Here is a 15,786-nt window from a genome sequence, read left to right on the forward strand (position 1 = left end):
TAATGCAGAAGACTCACCCTCATCTTCATCAGCGAGTATAGTGGGTCTTGTATTTGCTTGTTTCTGTTTTGTGTTAACCTGTTTTTCATGTATGGACTTCTCATAATGTTAGCTTTCAAATATTTCAAAAGACTATAAGAATGATGTGCAGGTCCAGAATTATTTTATTTGCTATAATATATATATATATATATATATATATATATATATATATAATATATATATATATATATATATATATATAATATATATATATATATATATATATATATATATATATATATATATATATATATATATATATAAAATAAAATATAAAGCAACTTGTATGTTTATTCCCGGTGACTGAATTGATTGCATTTGATTTTTTGCTTAGTGCTCGCCTAGAGTATTGTGTATTAAAATTTGTACATAATGCACTTCTGCATGTTTTCATTGTACAAATTTCAGTTAATTAAAGAGTTGCACAAAGTTATTATTATACATGCAGTTTTGATTGCTGGTCTTGTTTTCATGTACTCATTCTACCTTCAATCACTTCTGTCATATCCTCCTATCCAAAAGTAATGATTATCAAAGCAACAGGCCATGCATATTTCACAATCAACATTTAACCTCATGAATATGATGACGCCTATATATGCATCTTGAGCCATGAGTGGGGTATATGAGGATGCTGGCGTCAGCTTCATGATTATACTTATTTTGTAGTTGTAGCTGACCCCCGTATTCTATGAACAAGCCTGATCATGTTTTCTGTGATGCTATATTTATTGAGGGTGAAAGAGAACAAGTATAACAGCAGTAACTTAATATTTTGTAATGTATTATGCATCATTGTACATCAGGCAACCTGATGTGCAAGCGAATATTTGACTCTTATTGAAGAGGTTAATCAATTAACACTAGGGTCATAATTCTTTGTACTGGATTTCTCATGATGTGCAAAACACGTATATCATAACTTTACATAGTATATTCATGCATCTTGTAGGGTAAAAGAAAACTACCTGAAGTAAGAAGATGTATATCTGTGGTTATAACTTGTTGTGGTTGCAGAGGTATTGATTTTAGTACTGGGTATAGAAGATTTGGTTGGTAGGTCTCAGTGGTATTGAATGCAGCTTAGTTAGGTGGGAGGAGGTGAAATTTTGCTTGTATCCTCATTTCAATCATACAGTATTTTGAATACATGAAGCATATGTACTTTGATAAATGTTTGGAAACCTGCAGCCCTACAGTAGTCAGAAGTGGTCTTTGAATACTCCTATAGAACTCTGGGAAGAAACATCAGTTTGTTATCTGTTGTATGTCTGTTTCAGCTTTTGCAAAGTCAATGTTTTGCATCTATTTGTACTGAATTTTTTTTCTAGATATTTCTCTTTGATGAGGAGAAACTTACAGAGCAAAAGAGTTACAATTAATTGATTCAAGATTTGTGAATGGCAAGCTGAAGCATAGGGAAGAATATCCAAGTTGAAAAGTTGAAGGGTTATCTCAAAATGCAAGAATGGGAGCAAAAAAAATTCTTGTATTCACTATTCAGTACAAAAGAGGAGTTTGAGGGGGAAGAGGGGGAAAAAAAAAGTGTTGTAAACTACATAAGAATAGAAGTAAGTGAAGTGTTTAAATTACTTGAGAAATTGGAAGTGAGAAAGGCCTTAGGGATCTCAAATTGGATATTGAAATGAGGGGAAAGTGTCATTGCACTGGAAATATGCAGATGTGGTATTGATATTCAAAGGAGTAAATAGAGGTACTATATTACTAAATTATAGGCCATTGTCCTTCAACAGTACAGTGGCATGTGTAAAAAGTTTGAAGATAGATGGATGAAATACTTGTAGGAGAAAGGAATCTTTGTTTACAATCAGTTTGGAATTGGAAAAAGAAAGTTGTATATATTCAACCAGCTATTTTTTATTTGAGTGATGTGCTGCACAATAGAGAGAGAGATGGGTGGATTGTTTATACCTGGATTTGGAAGAGGCATTTGACAGATTGCTACACAAAAGATTGATATGCATGTATGAAAACATAGAAGTCCTTAAATGGAGTACAATGAAATGGCAGTCTATCGTGAAGGGCTTAATTAGTGATCTGAGTATATGTCTGTTTTTGTGTGGTATAGATGGTAGGTTATTATAAATGTTTGAGCAGTATGTTGCTGGTGTACTTTTTTATTGTGTTCTGCTGGTGGAGTTTATGAAATGTAGTGTGAAGAGCGTGTGGTGTAGAATTGTGTCACTGCCATGTTATGTGATTTTCTGTGGGGAGGATTTTGGTTTCTGTATGCAGGTGTCCAATAGGGGTGGTTTTGGTGCATCCTGTTATTGCTCTCAGTGCTCCTCTCTGTCAAGTCTGTAAATTGTTTTTGTTCATCTTTGCTGATTGTTGGGAACCATGCTATGATAATGAAGGGTGGTTCTCTCTCTCTCTCTTTTCCTCCCTCCCTCCCTCACTCCCCCCCTCCCTCCTTCCCCCCTCCCTTCTCTCTCTCTGTCTCACTCTCTCATTCTACCCACATTTCATTAACTATGGTGCTCTGGAAACCCTTAAAATTGACTTCCCTTTCATCTAAATTAGAAAACTTTGTTGGAGTTGCCATATTGTCTCTTGGTAATGGGACCTCTCATACGCAATATATGGAATTGGGAGGATGACTTTAATTTCTTTTCATTAAGGTCCTCATTTACCCCAAAATATAATTTAGATACTTTACACCTTGTATGGTATTCAGTTGTTTATGATACAAGAACTCGTTAATTTTTTAATGGTGGACTTAATAAGATCACCTGGCCTCGGAGAAGAATCCTGTGTGTCAGATTTGTTTCATTTGTCTGGGTCAGGCTAATTGATTTTAAAGTAATTATATAGGAAATGGACAAGTCAAAGCACAACCCACTTCATGCATGTTAACACTTGTTTAATGCCTGTCCTCTCTCGACACCTTGTTGAACAAGGGCATCCCTGTCCTCTGCCTCATTGCTTAGAGAAATGGTAATGCAGCAAGGCATAGCACTTTTAAAACAGCCAGACAGTTAAGTTTCATTGACTGGAAACCTGCAGCCCTATGGCAATTAGCCATGGTCCTTAGGTGTTCCCATATATTTACTTTGGAAAAAGTGACATGAGAATGATCTTGAATAGGGTGTCAGCCTATCAGGACTGAGCCTCCAGATGCCTTCTCTCCCCCATGCTTCACTCCCCCCCCCTCCATGCCTCACTCCAGTCTCCCTGCTGTCTTTCCACTCCCCAAGCCTCTCTCACTCTCTCTGCCTCCCTCCACTCCTCCCACCCAGCCCATCTCTATTCCTTGCCTCTATTCCTTCCTGTGGCCTCCTGCTACCTCCCATATCCCACAATTTCTCCTCTCCCTTCCCATCTTCTGTTGCATCCCCAACTCTATTACTATTTCTTCATCCCAGCCCACCATTCCATCCCATGTCATCCCATCCTGTCCTATCCCAACCCATCCCAGTCCTACCATCACATCCCATCCCATCCCAACCCATCTTACAATTCTTCACCTCCACCACATTTCCGTGCATCCCATTTCCTCCACATCACCTTCATTTTGTTTTCCCTATGACTTTCTTTTTTCATACATTTTCTTCCATTCTTCTCACGCTCCCTCTGTTCTTATTTTTCATTCTTTTTTCACCTCTGCCCATGCTTTTCTCTCTCCCTTGTATTGATCTTTCCTTCTCTCCTCCCTTTTATCATTCTTTTTTCTGTCTTCTCTTTCATACCATCTACCCACTTGATTCTATGTACAACGTTATGATGGCCTATTTTTGCACTGAATTGAAGATCAATGCAATAATCTTGTAACTGATGATGCACTAACCTATATAATGGGCAACTACATCAATTTGAAATTCAGTTTCAAGAATAGATTGGATCAGCAAAGTGGGAGGTTCTAAGGACTGTTGCCAGCCACGGTGGGGCTTTGGGTGTTCCACCAAGTGAAAATTGAGACAACAATTGATCAATTTATTCTCCCAGTGAAAATTAGGTTCTGAAGTTTTGTGGCTGCCAGTGAAGTTTCCAGATTGGATGTACAGCTATAGCACTAACCCAGGTGTAATATGACTACTATTGAATTAGAACACAGCTTCTTCATACTTACTTTCTTCACATGGATGAAGACATGCAGTAAATGACTCATTAGTTCATTAGAATGTGTGATATGTTCCCTTTCAAGGGGCAAGAGTTGATCCTTTAACATCCCCTCCTCCCCTCACACCCACATAGTATTAAAGTATTACTTCTATACACCTACACATGACCAACCAAGTCTCCCATCAACCATTTTGTTTCAATCTCTTTTCAGTGTTAAACCAGGCTTCATGTTGGTCAAACAAGATTTTTTTCATGCTGCCACTTGACACATTCTGCCAGCCTAGCTGAGGAAGTGTTGGGCAAAGGTGCACATGACAGTCTTCTTTACCAATTTAGGTCATTGTGTTCTCCCCCTTCCTTTGCTTTCTTCTTCACCATTGACCAGTGAAACCATTGAGATGTAGCACACATTTCCAGCCCTGTATATAGTCGCCATTCAGTTGAAGCTTTCTGTACTTCCTTAGAATGTACCCAACTGTTGGATAACCATACCAGTACTGCACACTTTTTTTTTTCCTCTTCTTTCTTTTCTTTCTTTTCTTTTCTTTTCTTTTCTTTTCTTCCTCCTCCAACAAACCTTACTGAGACCACCCACCATCCTTTGGAAGCCTTACTCTGTCTCTCTTCAAGTGGAAGTGTCATCTTCATGTATTTTGCTATTCATCATTCTTCCTTGTTTTCCTTCAACCTTGCTCCTCTGTTCTTCCATTTACTTCTTCCATTATTCTATTCACATATATGTGAAACAGTGTTCAGATCAAACATCTCGTTTTCCTTAATTGGCACTCTCACATAGGGTTCAAATCATTCATAAAAGCTCTTCACTGTCAGATTTCTATACCCATTCCATACAGTCTCATAGTCGTTTATACTTTTTCTTATCTACTCTTCGTGAACCTTCTCCAGATCCGTAAAACATAGGTGTTATTGCTTTCCAGTTTCTAATATTTTCTCATTGAACTGTTGTAGTAAATGTCTTATCAACACAACCTTTTCCTATACAAAAACTATTGTACAATGTTCCTGTCTTATCACTCGTGTACACTGCTCCCTTCCAATCACTCCCATACACTGTCCCTCTCCTTTCATTCTCATATATCTGTATTATAATTCTTCAATACACCTTCCTTTAATTGGGATATTCTGAGACACTTGTGAATCCTTTATCCAAAGTTCCAAAATCCTGAAACAAATGATTTTGTGATAGAAGCTCCACAAATTGAAAATTCCAGCTTATGACTTAGAAAAATGTAAACTTTGTTTGAAATAATGACTGAGTAATTAGTGTACTTCGTCATTTTAGATAACCATTAAACTTTATTTTGTACAAGATAATGAAGAACCAAAATAATGCTCGATAATCACAAAAATTGACATGGTAATGTAAACAAGGGGGGGTTCAGCAGGAGGAACCAGCTTAATACCATGTACTGTATTTGCTTCCTTATGTTCAAATCAGTCATTAATATTTTTATTCACCTGAAATCATCATGTCGTTAATGGAATATTTTCATAACTTATGAAAGAAAAAGTTGAAGTAACATTGTGGTTATGTTAAAAGGATATATGTATTCTAGTCAAACAAAATCCCTTCTTGCATAGTACAAAAAGTTTGTTTTGATTGTGTTTGTGTAATGATGAAACTTGTTGCATTCACTCACCAACATAAGAAAAAATATTCAGTATAATTTTGTTTAATTATTATAGGGGTGAAAAAATATACAAGGATACATGTGTACTGCATTGATAAGATACTAAAGTTGCCAAAACTCGCCATCCTACCCTCATGCAGTGGGAAGTGAGAAACCCCTGTTAGGGCAAACCCCTGTCAGTTGTGGCAAGCTGCTGGATTGTTTATGCCAATGATTGGGTTTCCAACCTGCCTGACCAGGGGTGTCAGGATCCAATGTGACATCTGCAGTGGGTCTGAGGAATCAAACTCACAACCCCCTGCTCATGAGTTTGACATAGTGACCACTCCACGTTATTTTATGTTTGTCTTGGTTAGGTTAAATTGTAGCCCAATAAAACAAATATTCTTCATTTGCTTTGAAATTATAACATTATAGTAATAAGTTTTTAAATATCTTAAACATTTTATCAGGAAAGTAAAAAAGATAAAGATTATATACAAAAGCTGCAATTTGCATAATACTGAAGATTGCGTTGTATGTTCATTTACATAATGAAGAAACATTTCACACCACTCAAGATATAAGTGGTGATTGTTTTTCATAGTTTTAACTTCTTAAAACATTATCATTAGACTGAAAGTATGTCATAAACAAGAACTGGTCATGAGAAACTAAAACTTTTAAGAAATGTATCCTTGTATATATATATTTTTTCTTGTTATGCAACTATGAAATATTTTACATATACTAAGCACCACCAACATATTAAGGTTTCTGATTTTTTTCACAATTCTTAATAGAAGAATTTACTTAGTTAAGCAAATATTGGAGATATTGATCATGTGTTGATGATGTAGAGTCAGGCTCAGAGTAAACACATGCTGTTTAACTGTCCCATCTCTAAACTGCCCCATTTTATAGATGAAATTGTACAAACATTCCAAAACCTGGAAAAAAAAATAAAATCTAAAACACTTCTGGCCCCAAGTATTTTGGATAAAGGAATCCCAATCTGTACCTCAATAGTACTTTTATTTAAGGTTGCTACATTTTCCAATGTAAATTGCCTTTTTGCATGCTTTCTTCCAGTCCATGGATACTCGTCTTCTCTTATAACATACAGTACACACCCATAATGATGGTGTATGGGATCACTTGTGGAGAAAATTTCGAAACAAACCTGTAAAACAACAGCAAAGGAATTGTATGAGAGTTTCAGGGCTACTGCTATTGCTTCTTTAGCTTAAATGAATTCAAAATGTGTGTGTATACCTAGTCTGCCATCTGAAAGTTTGTGTATACAGTTGAAATAACTATCATTCAAGCAGGAGTATGTGAAGGTAGAAATAGGTATGTCTGCAGAAATAATGTGGCAAAGGTTGACAGACGTGAAATTCATGGAAAAGGTTGGTAGGAACATTTCAGCCATGGATTTAGAATTTTGATAGTCATATATACACCAGTGCTTGTGACCCAGGCAGTGGGAAGGGAAGAGGGATGGCCCTTCATCCATCAGGAGCTAAGGTAATAGGAAAACAAATAGATGATGGGTCAGGGGTGAGTGTGCCTTGGCTTCCGGCCTTCATTACAAAGGGGAAGAAGCCTTTTGGTGTATAAATCTTTTTGTGCAAGGATCACACCAATGTAGCATAATCCAGTCTGGAATAAACAATATCTTCAATAAATTTTTTCCATCGTTTTGGAGTGTTACTCTTGTTTGTCCGCAATTTGTGTCTCTCCTTCATTCTTCTTGGTATGATTTTCTGGTGACAGCATTTCCACTGACAATACAGTGTTCATATATTTTTTTTTTCCTCTCTTTTTCTCTCTTCTGATGAAGATTAAATTTGCATGTATTTATGTGGCTTTGAGCATCCCCAGCCAACTCGGTTGCCGTAATATACTTTTTTAGTCATAGACTGCATTTAGCATACAGATTTTATAATGAACTTAATACATTTTATACTGAAAGGTATGCTTATATATATATATACATTATATATATATATATATATACTATATATTCTTAAATAATATTTTATTTTATGCTGAAAACATGACCATGGATTGACAATTACTCTCATATAATGAACAAGTCAGTTAACTGGGTATGTTGTACAGTATATAGAGACCCTTGATAATCTTGTGTTCTTCCCTGCTCCATTTTTGTAATAGCTTGATTTTCTATTTTATAGTTTAGTGATGGTCTATTCTTTCTTTTGATGATAGTCTACATTTTGCATTGAAATTAATTTTCCACTTACGTTTCCATTTATATATTCTGTGTCAATATTCCTGTAATGTCATTAAATCCTTATTGTTTATGGTCTTCATGAATTTGGTATCATGGGCAAATTCGTTATTGTAACAGTTTGCATCATCTGTTATGTCATTAATGTTGATGAAGAGGACCAATGATGGGTAGCTGTGTGTAGTTGGCCTGCAAGATGGAGAGTGGGGCTGCCCATTTTCTAAACCCATCAACCCCTTCACCTCCACCAGGACCTGAGGGGCTGACACTGTCTCTGGACTAAGCCTCAAGATCTTTCTCTATAAACATCAGCTTTATTTCTTACACTTTTTTCACACATGGAGAACTAATAAACAATAGCTGTTAGCTGGTGAAATAGAAATGGTCCCACACCGATACAACACAGACAACAGTAACAAATTTCTTCCCAGAGGGATCTGTGGGATGTTCCAAGGGCCATAGCCAACCACTCTGGGGCTGTGGGGGGTTTCCATTTGAAACTCGAGGCAACAATTGATTGATTGTAGATGAAGAACATTACTGGTGTCAACACTTATCCCAGTGGGTCCCTTCTAATGACCTATCTCTGATTTGATGTCCTGTTCATAACAACTTTCCTCATGAATCTATCAGATCAACCATCCCAGTAGGCTTACATTAAGTCCTGTGTACCAACTTCGTCATTAAACTTTAGTTAGGCGCCAGATCAAAAGCTTTAGGTAAATTAAGATGAGATTATAGCTGCTGCAATATAAACAGTGCCCCATTATTTGGACACTGGCAGGTAGTGGCAGAGGACCTACCGTGCCACGTCAGAGTTGCCTTTTCTCCTCCAACACATGGTGCTTCCTGGTGCATGAACTGAGAAACGTGCATCCTAACCTAACCTTGTTAGCTTATCAAACGAAGGAAGTTGGCGGAGGTTGGGAGGGGTAGGCACAGGTGAGTTGTTTCAGGAACGTGTCATTTTCCACGGAAAAGGTTTCTGGCCTGACCCGATTGTCCAAAACGTGATTACACGATGTGGCGGAAATGAAACGAGCGCAGGCAGGAGGAGTATGACGTTCTTTGTGCCTCTTCTTCGCCCGCCGAATGTCGTCGACCCCTTTTTTCGCAAGACCTTCGCCCGAGTAGACGGATGACCCTGAGTGGGTGAGGCTATAGAGACGCCCACCCACCCGCGCGAGGGAGCGAGTGAGTGAGGGAGGGAAAGACGTGGCGAGGTCAGAGCAGTCGTCTTTGCATAGGGAGCTGTATGTGGATGGGTATAGTTTCAGTCAGGGAACTGGTCAGTGTTGACGGTAGGATGACGGCAGGTCACGGGAAGACAACCGTGCAGCACTAATACACCGTTTTCATTGATGAATTGCATGAAAGGAAGCTTGGTACAGCAAGAGTAGGACGAGAACGAACCTATGCAGGAGAAGTATTCGGTGAAAGATCCAGGTTAATGGTAAAGAGACGTAGTCATGGAAAGTCCTGCGCTAAACTGTCAGCGAACCGCTACTGGTGAGAAGAACATGAGAATTGAGTTACGTCGGGTGCTTTGCCAAGTCTGCATAATGGGGAAGTTAGCAGTCGCTCTACCTCCCTTTCTCTTCTGTCTATCCTCACGCTTATAGTCACGGAGACTCTCGCTGTCGCGCGCGCGCACACACACACACACGCACACACATACACACACACACACACACACACACACACACCTGTCCCTCATTGTCTTTCTCTTTCCCTCTATTTTCCTCTCTCCCCCTTCGCCCCCCCCCTCTCTCCTCCCTCCCTCCCTCCCCCCAGCACTTACGGAAATACTCGGCTTCTGATACGGTGCACCAGTTAGGAATCCACTCGAAAATGATGCTTTAACACTGAAAGCAATTATGCAAAGAGCAGCCCTTAGGTGGTGTCGATTAATTATTCTTACAGTAGTTGAAGGAAATTCCCCCAAAATGGTTCGTTATTGGGCATGACGTCGGTTTCAACGGAAAATGGTCGCAGAGGTTTGAAAGTTTAGAAGAACAGGACACTAAGGACATTGGAATGGGCAGAGTATTGGTAGAAACGGTTTATTTCTAAGATACGCACACAAGTGAAGTAGAATAGAGCAGTCCTGCATTAAAGTACAATTAGTAATATAAATGCGTAAATTACCCCACAATAGCGTAGCAGGGTACTAACAAACTAAACTCGTCGTGTGTGGTTTGGGCAGACATGCAATGTGTGTTTGTGTGTGCGGTTCAAGATGGTAATATGTGCTGGACTTGTGACCGACAGCTGTTACTTTCCCGAATGAGAGATATCTCATATTGTCCGATTTCTGGGTTGTGTTGTGACCTTATGCGCGCACACACATACACACACACACATGCGCATACATGATCCTTTTGTTGGTGAGATTGCGGCGTGGCAGACCGAACACCTCGGGCCAAGGTGACCTCCGTCGCAACAGAGCCCCCACCAGACGCTAGCGTCCGACACCTTTACATTCGACCATCGTTGCGTTTAGACCTTCCATTGCCGCCACTACAAGGTCGCTCGGCTGTGTGGTCAACACCGGAAACTGGAATGTAAAGAATGTCCTCAGTTTTCCCTTCCTTCCACGAGGTGGGAGGGCGGGTTTTGATGTGTATGAATTAGGTCTGTGCTGTGATTCGGCCACCCCCCCCCCCACCTTATAAGGGGAATGGGCTTTTTGTATGCACTGGATGGGTTGGAGGAGTGCATGTATTGTTTCACTACACAAGGGAAAAGAAATATGCAAGTCATTTGAGAGGGACCCGTAGGTAAAATGGTTCATAAAGAGTATAAGAGGGTTAATTGAGAGGATGAAGAGGGGGACAAGGGAGTAATTGGGAGGAGCATTGTGGGTTTAGGAGAAGAGTACGTAGATCATATTCTTGTATCAAGATTGATGTGCGAGATATTTCTGGTAGTTTAAGGATATAAAGCATCATGGATTTGGAGAGGGCATATGACAGTTGTGTTGAGGGCGTTTACATTTTTTTTATGTGTATAGTAAAGTTTGTACGAGAGTAGGGAATGGAGAGTGTGGGTGGGTGGGTGGGTGGTTTGAAGTGAAGGTTGTGTTGCACCAGGGTTGTGTAGTATTACCATGGTTGCTCAACGTATATGGGTGATACGGAACGCAAACTCAAGAGTGCTCGGAAGGGATTTGGAGACATTTGAGAGAGTGGAGTAAAGTGGGAGGCGAGCCGGTTGTCTTTTGCAGATGAAACTGCGTCTGTGTTCCCAGTCGGAGGATAGACTGAAATAATGTCAGATTTTGGGAAGGTGTGTGAGAGGTGAAAGAGGCTGGAAGTACGCGTAGTGGGCGAAAGCAAGATGGTGAGATGGGCAAGGAATGGTGGTGGCAGGTCGGAGGTGAATTGGAAGGGTGAGAGGTGGGAGGAAGTGGAGAGCTTTGATCATTTGGGGTCACAAGTGGCAGGGAAAGGAGGAGGAGGAGGAGTGGCAGAGGGTACTTATAGAGTAAGGGATGCGTGTGTCGCGGGGGGGGGGGGCGCAAATTTTAGTGAGAAATGGGTAACATTGGATGGACGGAAAGGATGGATTGAGCCCACGGCAGTGGACTCGTGGGGTATGGGCCGGGGACCCTGCATTCGAAAGGAGACATAAAGGAAGAGTCTGAACCTGTTTGAGATTAAATTATTAAGGAATGTAATAGATGTGGCGAGGGTGAAAATAGGGTGGAAACCTGAAACAGTTGGGACGAACTCGAGGGGAAGAATGAGGTGGGTGGACGAGTTGAAGGGGCCGCTGGATGGGAGAGGAATGTTCGTTGAGCAAGGAAGAGAGGAGGGCATCAGATAGGAATGAATGGAGTGTGATCGTAAATGAATGAGGAAATGACGTAGCCCGAAGGTTCTTCTTGTCTGGTCCGCGAATTTCCCAAGTGAATGATGGAGTTCGTCATGTCAATTAATCTATGGGGGTGATCCAGCTTCGGCAGTCAGCCCTTGCTGAAGCACTAGATTTGGCCTCGTGTATCGCCTTGAACCCACGTAGTGTGGCGGGGGACTGGGATGCCTCTTCATCCATGAGGTGCTAATAGGGGGGGGGGTGGGCAATGAATGGATTTATATGGGTGTGGGATGTGTATAGTGGGGGGTACCTTGACTCGCCTCCGGCCTTGTAAGGGTGAAAAAACAATATTGTGTATGCATGTATATGTATTAGTATACATACACACACAATATGTATAATCTACGATTACGGTTTTCTTGGTAGCAGCGTGAAGTTTGTCATGTGGGTGTCCTTGCGCACAGAAAAGGATTTCTTGTTACCATTTTAAAAGTCGAAATTTGCTGGAGTGTTGTGGGGGAAAGTCTTCCTAGATGCCATGTGACGTCACGGATGATACACGTGACCCAGGTATGATGATGTCAGAGCGAGAATCCCGCTCTTTTTGCTTAAACTCGAGTGTTTGGTCGAACTGACGACGACACTACCTTGGAGGTTTGCGCAAGCAAGCGCACACACACACACACACACACACACACACACACACACACACACACACACACACACACACACACACACACACACACACACAGTGTCTGTCTCTGACACACACGTGCACCGCCTCCTTATATATCAGAGATACAGTTTGCAATCTTCCAAGCCTTGAACAGGGATCGATCTCGGGTCTGCGTTGTCGCGAGCCCTCGACACTAACCACACCAGCAAGTCGTGTGTTTGTGTGTGTGTGTGTGTGTGTGTTTCCGTCCTATCTTCGAAGTGGTGCTGTGTAAGTGTGGGGCTTAGATCTCTTAATCCGTATTTGGTGCCCGCGTGGTCAGTCGCCACCGCGTTGACGACGACGACGACGGCGACGACGTCAAGGTTGCTATCGTCCTGTCTGTCTGTCTGTCTGTATTTATCTACATATGCCCTTTGCCTGCCTGCATGGATTCCCTGCCAGTTTACCTGACCGCCCTCAAGTTCTCACCTGCCTGACTTCTCTCTGACGGACTGTACCCTCCGCCTGCTCGTCCGTCCACCTTGCCGCCGCCCATCCAACCCCCGCCCACTTGGCCGCCCGTCCCCTCGCCTGCCAGCCTGCCTGCTTTAGGTTCGATTGCTTTGCCAGTCTCGGTCCACACAGTTTTTCGTTCTTGGGCAATGTCTTCCGCCTCGTTCTCTTTTCTACGAACGAGAGGAACCTTTATCGCTCTTGTTCTCGCGCGCGCGCCTTTCGCCCTGTATGCTGCTGCCGCCGCTGCTGCTGAAGGAAGAATCGTCGTCGTGTGAACTTCGCTGGCCGGCAGGAGCCTTCGGTGCCGTTGTCCGCTGCCTGGGTCGCGCTTCAGCCTTCGGTGATTCCTCCAGTCCGTCCTGCGTGCTGGGGCGCGCGCGCGCGTACACACACACACACACACACACACACACACACACACACACACACACACACACACACACACACACACACACACACACACACACACACACACACACACACACACACAGAGAGAGAGAGAGAGAGAGAAACCTAATCATATTAGGTAAATACAATTAGGAAGTGCACGCTCTCTCTCTCTCTCTCTCTCTCTCTCTCTCTCTCTCTCTCTCTCTCTCTCTCTCTCTCTCTCTCTCTCTCCCTCTCTCCCTCTCTCCCTCTCCCTCTCTCCCCCCTCCCCCCCCCTCTCTCTCTCTCTCTCTCTCTCTCTCTCTCTCTCTCTCTCTCTCTCTCTCTCTCTCTCTATGTCTCTCGTCGATCCCTCGTCGCTACCTCGTCACTCCCTCTCGCCCTCCCTCCCTCCCTCCCTCCCCTGCGGCCGAATCAGGCGAGCCGTCGTATGACGGCGACGACGGCAGCGAAAGAACGTCGAGGGTCAAACGGTATTGCCAAGGACGAGTGTGTACGTACGCGCGCGCGCGCGCACGTACATACATTAAATATATATATATATATATATATATATATATATTATGTATATATATATATATATGTATATATATTTGTGTGTGCGCATGTGTACTTGTGCAATATTTGTACTTTACACATTTGCCATTGTATGATGATTATTTTCGTGGTTTTGGGGATCAACATTTCATGTTCCACTGAGGAGGCACACACATACACACACACACACACACACACACACACACACACACACACACACACACACACACACACACACTTGGGATGCACCCTATTATGTATATTTCACTACTAGGAAAACGGTACTTAGTTCAGTGGAACAAATAGATGGCTCCTTGTTTTGATTGTAACGCATTTGACGTTCCCTTTACCCACAGCGTTACTTTAAATGTGTATTAAACGCCATCGCGACCCCGCTCATTCTTCTCCCCGTATTTTTATTATTTTTATTATTTTTATTATTATTATTAGAGTGTCGAACCTTTCTTTACCGGACACAAACATCCTCGTCTCTTGGTGGGTTGTTGACTTGACCCCATCTCTGGTGGAATGATGAAACAAGTTTTCCTCGTTACGGGAGGAGGGAGGAGGGGAGGGGAACGAGGGCATGTTAGGGATTGGGCTTCACTTGTTTGGGATTTACCGTCTGACCTTCACGTTATTCGGTTACGTCGTCGCCGCCGCCGCCGCCCGTTCTTTTGTCCATGGCTCCTCCTCGTTCTGTTGTAATTCTTTGTCACCCCCGACCAGTTAGTGAGGAGGAGGCCATGGTGGTCCCAGCAAGAGCGTTTCCCGCCGCCGCAAATCCTTTTTAGACTTGATTTCTAAACTTTCGTTTAAATCCTTCCTGCTTGCACCGCTTTTAGGCCAGAGACCTTTATTTTTTGTTTGTTTGTTTGTTTTATTCTTTTGTCTTGGCTGTTGTATCTTTTCAATAAGTTGCAATTTTATTCATTCTCGCTCCTTGATACCTTTCTGGAGGGACGCAAGTTCTCCTCTGATTAGACGATTTTATTCAAGGATATAATTTGTCTTGCATTTTGTGTAAGCATCCTAATGCCCAGTTTTAAACCAACCCAGTTGACGATGAAAGTATTATTTACTCCTCGGAACTCCCTTTTTGTGTGTATATTTTCCTCCATCCCGTCCTCAGTGTCTCATCTGTGTAATCAGATTCTACTTGAATAAGATAATCTTTGCCTGCGACAGACACGTGTCATCCTTTTTCAGACTTACTAATTCTGGTATCTAGTTTGCCCAACACTGAAACCTGTCACTTTTGTAGTGTCTGTCTGTTTACCTTTTTGTATTTACCCAATAGGAAATAAGCTGCACTTGTGGGGTCCCGTCTAAGGTTTTAGCTGGGAGCTGTACTAAAAATTGATACTTTTTTGTTTTTTTCTTTTTTTTTGTTTCTTGTGAAAGATGTTGTGCGGCATACATTGGGTATGCGGCCTTCATTTTGTGTGTATGTGTGTGTGTGTGTGTGTGTGTGTGTGTGTGTGTGTTCACCAGTCTTGGGTCACTTGTTGGACTCGTGATCGACACCCATTCCTCTCCCGGATGAGAGCTCGGAGCTCGTATATAGTCTGATCTATGGGTAATGTAATGACCTTACGCACATACACAAAAAAAAACTCCTTCTTCACTAGAGTCGGAGTGACGGCTTGCATCGATACTAAAGATGTCAGCCCTGGGCGAGACTCGAACTCAGATCGTTGAATTAGCGGTCGAGCTCGGCACCATCACAAGCCGTGTGTGCGTGCGTGTGTGCGCGTGCGGCGTCGAAAAGAAGTCGGGTCAGCTAGAAGTCGCGCAGGTTATTGGTCTGTCTCTCCACCTTGGGGCAGAAGACACCACAACGGCTTCGGTTCTCG

At 42.0% G+C, this 15,786-nt stretch overlaps 1 protein-coding gene across 4 annotated transcripts in view; it reads left to right on the forward strand.

Annotated features, from left to right (window-relative positions):
* The window catches only part of gish (casein kinase I gish), a 156,739-nt gene that overhangs the window by 60,309 nt on the left and 80,644 nt on the right, over positions 1-15,786 (forward strand). The gene's annotated exons all lie outside the window — the stretch shown is intronic.

The sequence above is a fragment of the Oratosquilla oratoria genome, chromosome 37, assembly GCF_046742065.1.
Source record: "Oratosquilla oratoria isolate Oo_2021 chromosome 37, ASM4674206v1, whole genome shotgun sequence".
In the NCBI taxonomy this organism is placed as follows: domain Eukaryota; kingdom Metazoa; phylum Arthropoda; class Malacostraca; order Stomatopoda; family Squillidae; genus Oratosquilla; species Oratosquilla oratoria.